Source organism: Meriones unguiculatus, chromosome 10, assembly GCF_030254825.1.
Source record: "Meriones unguiculatus strain TT.TT164.6M chromosome 10, Bangor_MerUng_6.1, whole genome shotgun sequence".
In the NCBI taxonomy this organism is placed as follows: Eukaryota; Metazoa; Chordata; class Mammalia; order Rodentia; family Muridae; genus Meriones; species Meriones unguiculatus.
In genome coordinates, this window is record NC_083358.1 from 104,242,242 (window position 1) to 104,258,864 (window position 16,623).

The window sequence follows — 16,623 nt, forward strand, 5'->3', positions numbered from 1 at the left end:
TCTCTAAGCGAGACGAGCTGACACAGAGATGAGTAAGGCAGCCTGCTCCTTTCATTAGTTTTAGTCTTTAGAGACATATGTAACGCTGATTTATTGCTGAAGATGAATGCAGTGGTGACAAGATGCAAGCCATGCTAATTCCTCATGACTGTTCAGAATTTATTCACCATCATAGAGTTTCTTGGCATCCTTCAAAGAAGGGCTTGTTTTTATCCCACAAGAAAGGGACCAAGGCTCAGAGAGGTTAGGACTTATCCAGGTCAACTAGCACTGTGCAATAACAAAAATTCAGGTTTACCAGGATATCCTAAACTGCTGGTTCTCAGCCTTTGTAGTGTTGTGAGCCCTTAATACAGTTCCTCATGTTGTGGTGACCCCAACCGTAAAATGATTTTCATTGCTACTTCATAACTGTAATCTTGCTACTGTTATGAATCGTAATGTAAATATCTGATCTGCGACCCCCGTGAAAGGGCCATTGGACCTCCAAAGGAATCACAACCCGCAGGTTGAGAACTACTATCCTAGGTTATCTCATCACAAACACTGCACGTAAATTTATTGCTATGGGTGCGCAGAGGCGCGGGGGTTGGGGGAGGGTTCTGATGTTGGCAATACACACAGTATATGGATCAAAATGATGCTTATTTTGTTTTCCGTGGCAGAGTTCATGGTGGTAGCAGCAGCTCCCCACTCCAATAGTTTAGCCTAATAAAGCAGTTTGCTCACATCTCAGCAGCCGACTTATAAATAGATTTTAAACCACTTCAAATCATAAGCGAATGTCACTGTATCTCGATTTTTTTTTTTCCAGGCCATCCCTGTGCTCATATGAAATGAAATCAATAGTAGTAATTCAGATTTTACAGGCTTTTGTCACGGCTTGCTTACAACGGGGTCTTAGCCATCAATAATGCCCTTCGAATGTATCTAAGGATTCTGCAGGCTTCTGAGGATTCACGTGCATTCCCAAGTGAAGTCCCTCCCCGTGATTCCCTGTTACTTAGTTGAGTATCACAGGCTCCATGGAGCTTGTGACGCTGGAGCGTGATAGCTGGGAAGGCAGCACTCACTGATTCTATCTGTGTCACACTCCGCTCTAAGGGGACGAATCCAAGGACTCTGCGACTTTCTGCTCTCTAGTTATTCTCTCGTGAAAATTGCTCTATTGACTTTGCAATACCTTCTTTGTAACATCTAAACGCTGACCAGTCTGGGACCAGACTGGAAGATGAACATTCATCCCTCCACTTCTGTCCCATGCCTGAGGGGATGGCATCTTTCCCTTTGCTTCCTGTAGGGAGGTCATTCAGGCCTGCTTGAAGGGACGCTACCCCAGTCAGGATCCAAAGTGTCTGTATTCCCTCAGCTGGCACCTCTGTTACACTGGCTATTCATTTCACCCCTAAGGAGCTAAGTGCTGTGACCACTTAGCAATGAGAGAAGTGCCATAAAGGAGATGCTAGGATCTGAGGATTAAAGGTAACGGCATATCTTTGAAAGAGTTGAGTTGAGGTACACAGGCGGAGGAGACCCTCAAGGAAAATGCAATGCACAGAGTGGCTCCGGGTTGATTTAAGTGCACAGCCCAGAGAAGGCCGGGAGAAGGGGTCTCAAATGTGCAGAGATACTTGGATTTTATAGCGACCATTGGCCAGCCAGGAGTCATGGCTTAGCACGGAAGGAGAGGTTAAGCGTTCAGGGAATGAAAATGACCAGCGAAGACTTTGGTTCACATTGGGCTAAGAAGGCAGTGGCACCCAAGTGAAGCAGGGCAGCTGGCTGGAAAACAATAATGGAGGTTGCATCAAGTTTGTGAATGTCTTGGGTGTAGAAAAGATTTATCAGAAAATTTCAAGTTTTAGGCAAATCTGGGCCACTTTACAAGACTTTGACTCAGAGACTCAACAAAAAAGGAGGAGGAGGAAGAAAAGGAAAAAATCCAAAGTATCACATGAAGGTCACAAAGTAGCTAATATTTATTTGTTAAATACAGTGACACATCATGATATATACAGAAATAGCAGACAGTTATATTTGTTACCTCAACCTTTTTTTTTTGTTCATCTTTTTTATTTGAGATAGGATTTTGCTATGTAGGTCAGGCTAGTCCAGAACTATTAATCTTGCCTTGGCCTCCTGAATGCTGGGATTATAGATATGTGACATCATCATGCCTGCCTCCATTTACCCTTTTTTCCCCCATCACTTCTGCATTTAATTTGTCTGTTAGAAATGTGAAGCTTCTACCACATCACCTCTGAAACCAAAGTCTCTTCTGGACCAGCTACCAAATAGAGATGTTTTGTTGAAAGCATTTGCTGAAACAAAATGCTGCATTAGGAAAGGCCCACAATTCTGAAGTTTACGGGGTATCATCTCCAGTGTGTGAAAGTCCAAAGCTATTCTTTCTGTGAGGCAAGGGGTGGCCAGCTTCTGCTTTGATCTGCACATCCAAAACAGGATTCTTGATAACTCGTCTCAACCTCCATCTTTTTTTTTTTTTTTTTTTTTTTTTTGGTATCTTGTGCTCCAGTTATAACAGATACTCACAGAATCCCAAACTGTGTTTCTGGTTGTGTGTTTTTTATTGTGGAAACCTCTTTTCCCCTATGACTCTGACTAATCCCTTGAATTGACCTCACAAAGTCTTAGGAGGAGAAAGATGTACTGTTTATTCTTTTGTTTGCATGTTCTAGACTGGATGAAATTCAGATAGAGTTGTGATGCAAGACAGAATCTCAGAGCGATCTGTACCCGCTGCACACTCTTTGGTAACTGAGATTGTGCATGCCCCTGCTCTTCTTACATGGGACCGCTGCCAGGAAGCATTTCTATACAGCTTGATTTCACGCATAGCACTACATGGAGAGACTCGATAACACGGAACCTGCCCTTATCACTGGTGAGAGTTTGAGCTGGCAATGGTGACCAGAGTAAGCCATTCTTCAACATGAGGGATTTTCAACATTTTAGTTATTAGTTATAACACTAATCACTAGGAGCGCAGAGCATTGGGGTTCATACTGTTTTCCCAGCACATGGGAGGTGGGGGCAGGAGGATCGGGAGTTCCTCAGGCCAAGGACAGTCTATACTTCATGAAGTTCTACAAAAAAAAAACAAACAAACAAAGAGAAAATAATCATTGAGAGTCCTGAGCAGAGAGAATAGATACACACTATGACAATAGCAGTTAATGACCTTTGATAACACACATAAGTGTGTGTGCAGGGAGTCCCAAATTGAAGCATATACCATTAATAGCTCTTGTACGATAATACTATAGAGCAAGGATCATCAACTCAGATTTAAGCAGGTAAATTAAAAGGAAAACAATTTGTCTGAGGAGAATCCTTAGGGAGTAATGCAGACAGAGGTATTTGGAGCATGCATTTCTATTTAAAGGCACTCAGATCCAAAGTAATATATGAGATAATTGTGCAAGGAATTAGAAGGCTTTAGAGGATGGGTTCAATCCTTCAAATCCTGCAGCACATCCTGAAGCTATCATCAGATACCAAAACCCCACCATCAAAAGAGCGTCTCAAGGTTATGACGACAGCCACAGATCACAAGGCTTCATGCCCAGCTACTTTGCTATTTCACCATTCAAAAGTAGTTCTACCATACATTACAAATGAATTTCTATATAACAGATGAGGTGGACAGCTTTAGTCCTGTTGTTGGGGATGTAAAACAGCATAGCTGTTGTGAGCAAGCAGTAGGTCAATTCATTTCTTTTCCTTATCTTGTTTGCATTATCTTACTGTGAAAATAGAAATGGAATTACCATATAATTCAGTAACTTTGCTCCTGAGTTCATACCCAAATTATTGAAAGCAAAGACATGAAGAGACCTTGTATGCCCATGTTCACAGCAGCAGCATGTACAATAACCAAACTCTAAGGCAACCCAATGTCAACAGATATGTGAATCAATTAACAGAATATGATATTCTCTATCTAATATTAGTCATCCTTTTAAAAGGGAAGGACATTGTGAGGCGTACTACAACATGATGAACCTTGGAGACGCTGTAAGGGAAGCGTCCTGATCGTAAATGGGTGTATGATTCTCTCATAGGAAGTGCCTGGAGTAATCGAATTTATAGAGACATAGAGTCCAATAGTGTTTCCAGGGCTAAGTAGTGGGGAAATATGGGATATTTGTTTAATTCATTAGAGGGCTTTCATTTGGGAAGCTGAGAAACTCACTGAGACTGGGTGGTGGTGATTGCACAGCAGCGTGCTCGAACCTAATACCGCTGAAACCTGCACGGAAGTGGAAAGAATGGTGCATTTTACGTAGATTTTTAGCACATTTAAAAGTGCAGCGGCGTGGCCGACAGACTGCTCAGTTGGCTTTGGTGGGTAAGCTTGAGGGTGTCAGTTTCAGCCTCAGAACTCACATAAAAAATATAAATAAAAATAAATTTAAAAGGGCCTGGTGTGTGGCATGTGCCTTAATCCCAGAGGATTTCTGGGGAGGCAGAAACAGGTGGGTCCCTGGCACTCACTGACCAGCCTGCATAGCTGAAGCAGTGAACCCTTAGGTCAATAAGAGACGCTGTCTCGAAAGTCAAGGTGAACAGCTCCTGATGAAAAACATCTGAGCTTGACCTCCGACTGCCACCTGTATGTGAACAAACACATACACAGAACACGCACACACACACACACACACACACACACACACACAAAGAGAGAGGGGGGGAGCAAAATATAAGATAAAACACCAAAGTTTCTTCCCCACAATTATCTTGTTACTCTGATGTCATATTGCTAAAGAGTATCTCTTTTTTTCATGCAGTAACATTGAGAACAAAAAAATGACACCAATGCTATAATTTATATATTATTTAAGAAACCATTGCTTAGCTAGATGTCAAGGTACAGGTTCTAATTTTAACTCTTGGGAGACAGAGACAGGAGGACCATGAGTTCAAGGCCAGTCTCAGCTACATAAAGAGACCCTATTTCAAACAAAGAGGGGGAAAAGGTGTGTGTGTGTGTGTGTGTGTGTCCGGGGCAAGCATTGTATTACATGCCTCTAATTCCAGACCTTGCCTCAAAAACAAAGCAAAACATAAAAAACATTTAGACTATGCTCTATAGACTTTAATGATACATCAAATCACAATCAACTGTGATCTAATCACAATTTACCACTGTGCATGTTTTATTAAGAAATGCAAAACCGGTTTACCATGCAAAATTCAATCTATGTAAATCACTGTGTTAACAGAAGAGAGAGAAAATGTTTCATCATCTCAGTAGGTGCAAGGAAAAAATTTAATAGTTTTTAGTGCTCATGTCCAATACATTTCTCAGAAAACAGACAATAGAGGAGAACTGTCTCAAGTTAACTAGAATTATATCTCTTGAATACCCAACTGAAAGTTCTTGTAATATAATCCTGTAACGGTTCCCTGGTGCTCAGCACCACTGATGCAACGTTAGAGGCACCATTCTGCCCTTAAAACCCATCACAGATCCCAATCCTTGGCAAAATAGGAACAAAGACTTAGCCCATAGTTCCATGAGAGTCCTGAGCAAATAGTCCCTTAGTGTACTAACCTTGGTTTCTTGATTCTGTAGTTTTGCTTTGTGCTAACTGAAGTGTGCCAGAAGTGTGTGCATAGAAGACAAAGGGCTATAAGGCTAGGGGCTGCATGATTTGGGCACGTTTCCCATGAAGCCACTGGCCGGCAATAAAGACTTTTCCTTCATCTTTAAGAGTGTCCGTGTGGTTGTCTCTGTCTGGCTTACCTCGCAATACAACAGGACAAGGAAATAAGGAGCAAAAAGATTGAAACATAAACTGTCTTTATTTTCAGGTGACTTGATTGCATTTTCAGGAAACCCAAATAGGTGCTAGAACAACAGAAAAAAATGAACTGTAGTTTGATATCAAATAATTTACAAATCATACTTATAATAGAACGAAGTATCAAACGCATTGGAATAAATTTTAAAAATATGTGGAAGAATTCTACATTTGAAACTATAAATAAGACATTGCTGGGCTAAAAAAGACCTATTATAGAAAGACTATTTTCATAGTTAAAGGCTCAGCATCATTAACATGTCAATTATCTTTGAGTTGATCTACCGACATAAAACAGCTGTTAACAACGCAGGAAGGGGGCAAATTTGCTCCCTAGCGAGTATGTGGCAGTACATGGAGACATTTTTGGTGTCACATCTTGGGGAAGTGCTAGTGAATAAGAGACTAGGTATTTTCCTGAACACCCTGAAATGTATAGAACAGCCCCCCCCCATAGTAAATACATGTCAAGCCCCAGACTTCATTAGTGTCACACTTAATGGAATCTTGACTCAAATCCCAGCTATTTTTAGGCATCAATATGCTCATTCCAATACTAAATTATTTTGGCTCCAGATCATATATATATAGTTACAGTTAAATATATATATATATAGTTAAAGGGATTACATGATCAGATTCCAGGAAATTCTATAAAATACAATAATTTCCATTATTGCTGCTCCTTTAAATACTTTTAAATTAAAAATTGAGAATCAAATAGCTGACTGACATTGCAGAATTTTAGTATGAAAGAGAAATGAGGGGGTACACATACTCAATGAGCTTCCTGTGGTATTGACTGTGTGGAAAGCCTTATGCCAAGAGCCAGGCAGTAGTTGCTGACAAAGTTCCTTCTCTTAGCAAAGCGGGAAGTGGAGTGAACATTTATTTCATGAAGCAGCTGTCACAGGTTTAGAAGGATTGAATCTCTGTGACAATGCTGGGAAGAAAATGGCTTCGGTTGGAGTTCTCCAGAGAAACAGAAACAACAGGATCCAAGCAGAGATGTAAGAGGAGTTTTGCTTGGGGAATTGTTTCAGTTCTGGAGGCAGTGAAATCTCTAGTACAATATTTGTGGGCCAGAGACCCAGTGAAGCTAATGTGTGATTTAATCAGAACCCAGAGGCCTGAGAAACTAGGGGAGCTGGTGAGGTGATTCCCACACTGAGGCCAAAGGCCTGAGAACTGAAGAGCAAAGACATGTAGGCCTTACAGCCCCATGAATCAAAAGCCCTGGTGTTCAAGGCAGAAGATGGACGTCCCGCCTGAAGAAGAGAATAGGTGCCCTTTCTCCGGCTTTTGTTCTATTCTTGCCAGTAACAGTTTGTAGCTACCAACCAGGAGGCTGATCTTTTTGTTTAATTATTTTAGATTTATTTTATGTGCATTGAATGCTTTGCCTGCAGGGTATTTTTATGCACTCTAGGTGTGCGTGGAGACTACAGAGGTCCACAAAGGGGTGTCAGATCTTCTGGAACCGGAGTTATAGATGGTTGTGAGCCACCATGTGAGTACTGTGAACTGAACCTGGGTCCTCTGCAAGAGCAACAGGACTTTCAACCATGAATCCAACTCTCCAGTCCACAGGGCTGCTCTTTACATGGCTTACTTGCTCATGTCTTCCCGAAGCATCCTCCCAGACATACCCAGGAACAATATTTTATTAGTTACCTGGTCATTCTTTAGCCCAATCAAGCTGACACGTGCACTTACCCACTACAACTATAAAACAGGGGAAACACAGTTCTGTCCTATGATCGCTAAGAATTATGGCCCCCAGAGCATTGCTCCTCTACCACAGTATTTGAGACTCTATGGTCTCATTAACAGAGACACATAAGTAATGTGAGAATAGCAAGAGGACTCTGGGACAACAGCAATGGTAGATCCTAGGGCCCTGTAAATGCCAGCTAGCTCTTGAGACTAGGAAAGCAGGGGACCCCTTTGCACTCAACCTGACTTCCACAGTTTAAGCCCAATGCATGTCGAGTGCATGGCCACTCTGTGTTGCCTTATGAAGCAGTCTACAGACACAGGAGAGTGGTTTTTGTTTGTTTCTTTGGTTGGTTTAGGTTTTGGTTTTTTGTGATGGTCTCCTGTCACTGAAGGCAGATGCTACAAGTTCTCAAGGCCGTCTGTAGGGAGTCCTTGCATTGTTTAGTTGCCTGTCTGGCAGAAACTGTTTTACCACCCTGCTGCCTGCAGAAAATTAGGGTTCTCTAGTGGTCATACGACCTGCTCAATGAAAGGGTGTTGATATCAAAATGACCCGTGTTCCCTTATGCATGGCTCAAATGCCTTCTAAGCCCCGAAGCCAACAAATAGCACTTCTGTGCGTGGAGAACAGCTCTACTGAGCCAGAAACTTGAGCAGAGCTGCAGGCATCTATAGCGACAGGGCTACGGCTGAGCGGCAGGGCTCAGCTTCCAAAATGTGAGCTCTAGAGTGGGTGACCGACTCTGCCCAGCATCAGGTCCTAAAATGTAGGTTCATATAAGTGTACCTGTGGTGCCAGCAAGGAACAAAAAAAAAGCATCATTCATCTCCTGTGTCACCTGCCCAGTTCAGTAGTTTGTCCTTTGTAGTGGAGGTTTAGGTTTCTTTAAGAACCTAGTTATGTTATGTAAACAAACATTTCAAAGAACGCTTGAAGGAGACAGACAGCTAGACTATTAGATATCCTAACTCTCCTGATGACTGAGATTGGTATGACCCCAAAGAACCCAACAACCCTAAACAGCCAGAAGCAGCCAAAGAGAACTCCACCCCTTCTCTTCTACCTAGCATTGGGGAGTGGAGAAGAGAGGTAGAAAAATAAGAAACCCCAAATAAAAATAGAGTTTGAAAAATAGCACCAACAGTCCTTCTTCACGAAAGACATAGTAAACACAGGAGCTCTCACCAAGAAGCAAAACTTCAGTAAGACAGACTGAAGCTACTAAATACTGCTTCTCACCACCTGCTTTGATTTTTTGCCCCTTTTAGAGCCACAAATGAAGTTAATATCTTGACAGGGACTTGGCAGGGCTCGGCGCGAGGCTTAAATGACATGGCAGTGAGGGAGTTGGTGCTCATACCTTCAGACATTGTTCTCATTTCTGACCAGATCGCATTTTAATCCTTTCTATGACCGAAAAGGAAACACCGGCTCCCTGTGTTTCAATTGCTAGCATTCCGGGGAGAGCAAGACGTGGGGTTTGCACACAGGCAGAGACTCAGTCACAAAACAGGATTACTGCCCTTTTCTTAGCCATCGAGGTGAATGGAAGGAGGGTTTCAGGGAAGAATCTGGCTACCAGGGCAAGGGGAGCAATGGAACATTTGGATAATGTGGTCTGGGCACTTTCCAGTTAAATGAGAAGCCAGCGTGGTTTAGTCCAGGGGTTCAAAGCAAAGATACATAAATACACAGAAAATAATGAGAAATGGAGCCACTGGAGATGCCTATCCTGGGACACATTATACCTGTATTAATTAGCTAATTCAATTTACATGTAGATTTGAGTGCAAATGGCACATTTGGAAAAACATTGTATGTGGAAACATATGCTGTGGTAGATAGTAGACAATTAGCTTGGGAATTGTATTGGTGTGCTTGGGCCCAGAGCAAAACACCAGAGGAGGGTGACTGACACAACAGACATTTATTTTCACACAGTTCTCAAGGCTGAATCCCAAACCTATCTTTTCTGTTCATGTCTCTCTCTCTCTCTTTCTCTCTCCCTCTCTCTTCTCTCTCTCATACACACACACACACACACACACACACACACACACACAGACACAAAGGCACATGTATGCCATGACACACTTGTGGCTTTAAGAGGACAGCCTTGTGTTTTGGACTCTGCCTCCCCTCATGTTTGAGGCTGGGTGTCTCATTTGTAGCTGCATATGCCAGACTAGCTGGTCCCCAAGCTTCCCGGGGTTCTCTCCACTCAGTTTCCAATTTCAGTGTACGAGAACTGGTCTTGCAGGCGTGTGCTACTGCACCAGTGTTTACCTAGGTTCTGGGGACCCAAACCTAGGCCTTCACACTTGCAAGGTGGTAAAAGCTTACCCACTAAGCCATCTCCCCAACCCTTTTGCATCTTCTGCTAAGGGCATTAATCATTGTCACAGTGCCTCGCATTTAGAACCTCCGATAACTCTAACTGCCCCCCTAAAGCACCATCTCTCAGTTTCAGGGCATCGGCGTCAATGTATGAAATGTGGGGAACATAATACCGTAGCAGAATTATCAGGATAATCAAGGAGCTGTTTGTCCTGAATTTACCCTACGTGAATGTTCTTCAATTCTGGTAGCAGTTTTCAATGGAGGTAAGTTGTGTGAGTGCTATACGCTTTGTATGTTTTATTGTACAAGTGTACACACACACACACACACACACACACACACACTCTTAAGTATACAACCTAAAAGCAAAATCAGTCCAATGAAGTGAGCACAATTTCCCCACCTGCCACTTAGCCATGCTCCAGCTCTTCCATGAGAAGTAAGCGATCACCGAAGTGGCAGGAATGGTGGGTGTCATCATGAAAAAGTTTAAGAACGCAGAGAGATTGCTTAAGGATGCATGCAAAGCCCTGGGTAGGGACACAGAGAGCCGGGATGTGACTGCTCCCACCATAGTCGTCCAGCGATGCTGCTTTCACCTGTCCTACACTGAAGAGGAACTGCCCTGAGGGAGGGAGGGGGTAGAGGAACAAGTGGGAATAAAAGAGGAATGGAAGAGAAGAAACAAGGGTAGTTAGCTCATCACGGTGAGAAAGCAGAAATAACAGGCAGCAGCCCAAAGAGGGAAGAACCGCAGTTTCCCTGCTCTTTTTGGGCTCTCTGATTCCCACCCAGTAACACCAGTAGCTTGGATGGGCCCAGTGCAGGGAAGACTGCCAGCTCTTAGAAGTCCTTTAGGTAGCCTGAGAGGCTGAGGTAGCAAGTGTCAGAGAGTTTAGGTGGTCTTTCTGCCTCACTGGCACAGTAGACAGTGTTGTGTGTGAAAACAAGACTGTGGGCTTCCAGTTATAATGAGGTAATGTCAGTCCAGGAAACAGGGTGAGGAAGTGTTGAAGAGGAAGTGATGATGAGGCGAGCTGGGCTGTGTGGTTCAGCCAGGCTTCTGAACTGTGGTCCATAAGGAGGTGGCCTCAGATCTCATCAAAATAGCTAACTCCTCTCACTATGAGCTCATGCAGAAAAAAAAAAAAAATCCCTTACTTAGAATGTTCTGAGCCTTCATCTAAATGCATGTAAACCTTGAGAGAAGACCGAAAAAGGAGAGGGTGGAGGAGGCAGACTGGGTCAGGAGTAGGAAGTGAGAGATGCTGTGAGGCAAATCAGCAAGATAGGAGGTGATGTGGCTGAATGAATCAGCAGCCTAGTGTAAGACAAGAGCTTTGTCCTGAAGAGCCATATCCCTGCGGCCTTTGGCTTTTTCCTGTGCCAATCACCAAGAAAAAGCCAGGCCAGGATAGCCTCACTTCTCATTTTCCAGCATGCTTTGAATTCCAATGAGTAAAGGGACAACCATAGGGCAGCAGCCATGAACAATGGCAATAGCGTGAACGCTGTGAAACTCCATTCTTGACTGAGGGACTATGATGTCATGTTTACCTAGAAGGACGTGCTGCCTGCCTCAGCCTTTTTATAGGCAGCACTGCCAAAGGTAGGGTAGGTGGGCTTGTCAAGGGTTCAGTAAGGAGCAGTACTAATAAGCCAGCCCTAGAAGGAAGATTCAAAGAGACCTGGACAGGCTAGAAGGACGGATCAAACTAACAAGATGAGATTCAGAACCCATGGTTAAGTTCAAGTAAATTAGACGCACCGTATTTCTTGAATCCATGTGTGAAAAATGAAATTCGTGGTCTTGGTTGATTGCATACTCAATATAAATTACTAGCATGGCATATTTGCTGTAAAGAAAGAGGAGAGGAGGAGCCACATAATAAACCGGTCAGAGCCAAAAAGAAAGGAGAGAACTGTCCCACTGTATTCTCATTTGAGATGCCTGAGGTGAAGCAAATATCCCTTGAAAAGCATCACTGAGGGGGGCCCCAGAGGAGAGAATGGCAACAGTTGGAACGGATTCTCTGGAGGGAAAATTAAATGCACATGATATGTGACGAGGATGAAACGGCCATGTTAGAATATTTTAAATGGACACCAGACAAGACTGGATGTACCCCATGTAACTTCGGTTGACAAGAAGGTGGACGTTGCAGACAGAAAGGTTCCCTCTCAGTAGGCGTGAGACTCCACTGACAAGTGTGATAATAATAGAGAACCGGCTGTGAGCAAGAGTGCTTGTGCCACATCCATTAGGGATGCTGTGGCAGGGACCAGAGGGCACACTAAGCGATGATAAGGTTCCTTCCACTCTAGTTTCATGCACCCATGTAACAGGTATATGCTGAATTTCTATGCCCTGTATTTAGGAAGAAGAGTGCTGAACAAAACAAGTCTCTGACCTCGGCGCGTACGTGTAATCGGCAGAAGAGACAGACAATGAGCAAGCAAGCAGACGGCTATGTGCTTAGTGCTGTGTGGAAGATGAGGGGGACTGCCACAGAGCAGCAAGGAAGGGGCTCCGTGGAGATGCACACGGGGCAAAGGTGGCTGAGTCACGCTCAGGCTGAGGCCTCACCGGTGCGGGGCCGGCCTTCTACAGGCTCGGGAAAAGCAACGGGGACTGATGGTGAAGGATGAACAGAGGCCTTAGGGCAAAGGAAAGCTTGGCATTTGGAGGAGTTAAAGGCTGGTGGGGCAGGCGTGTGGTAAGCACGTGGCAGGACTGCAGTAGGGAGGAAGGAGAAACGGACAGGGCCAGATCCCATAGACACAGGGAGGATTTATATCTTTCTTCAACTTAATAGAAAGCCATTGGCGGGGGTTGGGGGTGGGGGGGAGGGGGCGTTGCTCAGAGAAACAGCAGACTCAATCATGCTTTTAAAAAGTTGGTGTCTCTTGAATATTTTTGTTGCCTTTGAATATTTTTTATTCTTTGAAAGTTTTAATATATTTATATAATGTATATTGATCTTATCCAGCCACTAGCACCTCCTCAAACTCCTCATACCTCTCCCCCACACCTCATCTCCTTCCCAACTCCACGTTATCTTTCACAAATTGTTATTAAGACCCTGGAGGCCAACTTGTACTTCCTATATGAACATGGGTGTGGGATCACCCACAGGAACATGGCCATGTTCTCAAAGGACAGCGACTTTCCCTCCCACAATAGCTATCAACTGCAGATAGCTTCTCTGATGGGAGTGGGTCCTCAGCTCCCTACCCTCAAGCTGTGTTAGACTTTTGACCGTCTCAATCATGTATAGGTCCTGTGTAGGTAACCAGCTGCTGTGGATTAATGCATACAACAGCCACGTCATGACCAATAGTCAGGACTTCATACATCCCATCTCTATTCGTTGCCTTTCCTGAAGTTCCCTATACCCGGACATATACCCAAAGGGCTTATATCCTCCTACAGAGATAACTACAGATTCATGCTCCTTGAGGCTCAAGTCACAATTGAATCACTCAAGATGCCGATCAATTGACAAACGGATAAGAAAAAAAATGTGGTTCGCATACACAGTGGAGTACTACTCAGTTGTAAAGAAAAGTGAAGTCATGACACTTATAGGTAAACGTATGGAACTGGAGACATTATAGTGAGTGAGCCTACCCAGGCACAGAAAGACATGTTGCACGCTATCCTCATGTGTGCACTCTAGCTCTAAATCTTTTATTCTGTGCGTTTAGCTTGGAGTACGGTGGAAACCAGGGTACTAGAAATGGGCCACTGGGGGGTGAACACCTTAAGGAGAGACGGAGAGTAAAATAAAGGCAAAATGAATGTAGAAGAGGGGAAAGGTTCAGCATGGAGGAGGCTGGGGGCAGGGAAACGAGGTTTGGCAGAAAGGTTAACCAAACAAATGGTGCATGAAAAGCTCTGTGGAAGCCTGTGGTATTCTATCCCCCAAAGAAATTTTCATTGCTCTTGGTTGCCCACCATACCTATATGGTATGACCCACTTGGGATGCAGGATGTAGAGAAATCAATCGTGAACTGACCAGGAAACGTTCTTCCTGCCGGCTGGCTTACAACAGTGTCTGAAGGTGCTCGCTCTGCAGGCTGCTGGGGAAGGAACACATCAGTGGTCTTGCCAGCGCTGGACCCAGCATGCTAGGATACCAGCCCGCCAGGAAAAATGTCCACACTGGTGAAGTAATATGGCATGATTATTTGGAGACAAGCCAACTGCTTTCTGACCAGATATGAGGCCTGATCCTCAGGGAAGACGTCATGTCTGAGACAGCAAACCTGGTCAAAAGCCATGGCCGAGGGAACCGTATGCCCTAGAGGAGAACCTACCGCTGCTGTTTCGCCAAATGGCCATCTTGTCAACCTGCCCTGTAAATATTTCTGTTTACAACCATAGACTTGTGCCATTCTCAACTTTGGTCAGAGGAGGTTTTTTTTTGCGGCGGGCAGCGGTTAATGCAGAGAGTCCTAACTGGTCGAAGTGCTGGGTATAAATCACACTGAGTGCTCAGCTGTGGGCGGGCCTTCTAATGGCATTTTGCTCTCAAATATAGCAACGCCATGCAGACATTGCTCTATTCCAGCTCCTAGGTGAAGCCGTGAAGGCGCTGTGGGGAGCCATCACCAGACCTCTGCAGGTTGTGTTGCCCACTAATCCCAGTGCCTCGAGAGGCTCAGAGGTGGTGAGTCTTCAGGCCATGGGATAGCACATCCCTTCTCAACAGGAGACTAGCCTGTGCCCAAGTGCCAGGTGTCAGCACCCAGGGGAAAGGCAACTTGGAGCAACTGTGCACACAGCCACAGTAGGCTTCTCATCCTGGTCATCGTTGTGTGTGGTGTGGTTAGGGCCTCAGGGAAACAGTGAGGAATGCTCTTGCTTCTTAGGAACATTGGAAATTAGGGTCGAGAATAAAGTTAGAATTAAGCAAAATGTCTAGTATGAAGGAAAGTAAAAGGGAGAAAAGACTTGGGTTAAAGTATGTGATTAGATTAAAAAAAAAAAAAGAGGTTGAGAGGAAATAAAATGAACCAAAGAAGAAAGGATTAATTACAGGATGGGGTTAAATAACCGCGCTGAGAAGTAAGCATCTACAAAAGATTACGAGGGAGGCACAGATATGTGATCCTAAGGCCACTCCATGGCAATGTAATGAGAGTACATGGGAATGAAAAATGGCGTATGGCACCCCAAATCCTGCCATCTTACACAAGCATAAGTATTGTCATTCTGGTCCACTCTCTTTGTCATATCTCCCTGCGCACTGGCTTTTAGTGGCATTATTGGAATTTTTTAAATCATAAGAGCAATACATGCTAGTTGTAGAGAGTAAAACAGCAAAGTCGGATCTGCCAAACCGACTTCCCAGAGGGATAGAAAAAGAGCCGTGTAATTCAGAACTTAAAAGATTTATAGTTTGATGTCTCAAAATACTGGCGTGACTGTAGTCAAAACGCACAAGCAATTTTGATGCCTAACATTATACAAACCATTATTGTCTCTCTGATGTCCTTGGCTTATCACCACTTTTACGATGGTTTTGGTTTAACTTCCATACAAGTCTTTAATGGAAAAAGCCTGTTCAAGACCATTTAAACAGGGGAAAGATGTGGCCCCAAAAGCACAGGAGAAGGAGCTTAACATCAATAGTAGTTAGGGAAATACAAATCAAAAGACAAGCAAGATGGCATTTTAGGCCCGTTAGAATGCCACTAATTAAAAAGCAAAGATAATGCCAAGTGGCGGCGAGGATGTGGTGGGCAGGGGAGTCGCGTGCTGCTGATGGAAAAGGACTTGGTGCAGCCAGCTTGGGAAGCAGTTTGGCGACTTATTAGAGAAGTCAATTCACCATTTGACCCAGATTCACTCAAAATTACCTACCCGAGAAGAGTGAGAACAAAAGTCCCTGCGGAGACTTGTATGTTCATGTTCATAGCAACATTATTTCCAGTGGTCCCAAAGGAACCGTCATCCACATGTCTGTCAAATGAATACAAAGGAATGCTATTCATCTGTAGGCAGGAGTGGAACACTGATACACTAGACAGCATGGATGAACCTCAAGGCATCATGTAAGAAGGCAGAAGCAATCAGCGTGCTTATGTAAGATATTCAGAAGGCAACGCTTTAAAGGCAGAGACCACGAGGTTGGTGGCATTTTCAGGATGATAATAGTCTAAAGCTCCCTGGAAGGAGCTTGGAGAGGGCACAGCTCATGAAATTCCTGTCATGTAAGCATGAGGGTCTGAGCTTGGATCCTAGCACCCATAGAAGCCAGTAGTGGTTGTGCCCAAGGACAAGTGGATCCCTAGAGCTTAGGCCAGCCCGTCTAACCAAGGGCTAAGACTCAGGTTCAGTAAGAGACCCTACCTCAAAAACCAATGTAGAGAACAGCATTGGATGATGTCTGATGTCAACCTCTGGCCTCCATATGCACACACACACACACACACACACACACACACACACACACGTATGTGTACATACACATTATACCATACACAAAATGTTCTGAACCTAGTTGTCAATGCAACTTTACACATTAAAAAAGCACTACAAGGAATTACATACAAGTAGGAGGGAGTCCTCTGAACAACTCTCAGCATCATATTTTAAGAACGGTGAAATTTGGAATCTTAATGCTGCAAATTTTGGTTCAACAAAAGCATTTGTCAAACCGAATGACAGTTATTATAAAATTATAAACGGATTTCTGCCCACCATATCATCTTGATTGTTCCTTTGT

General features: G+C 43.9%; 1 long non-coding RNA gene across 1 annotated transcript; it reads left to right on the forward strand.

Moving 5' to 3' along the window:
* The first annotated feature begins 7,244 nt into the window (after nt 1–7,244).
* LOC110556636 (uncharacterized) lies at nt 7,245–12,696 on the forward strand. The gene is made up of 3 exons (XR_002476893.2): nt 7,245–7,338; nt 10,013–10,151; nt 12,267–12,696. It is a non-coding gene; the product is annotated as an uncharacterized LOC110556636 (long non-coding RNA).
* Nucleotides 12,697–16,623: the final 3,927 nt, after the last annotated feature.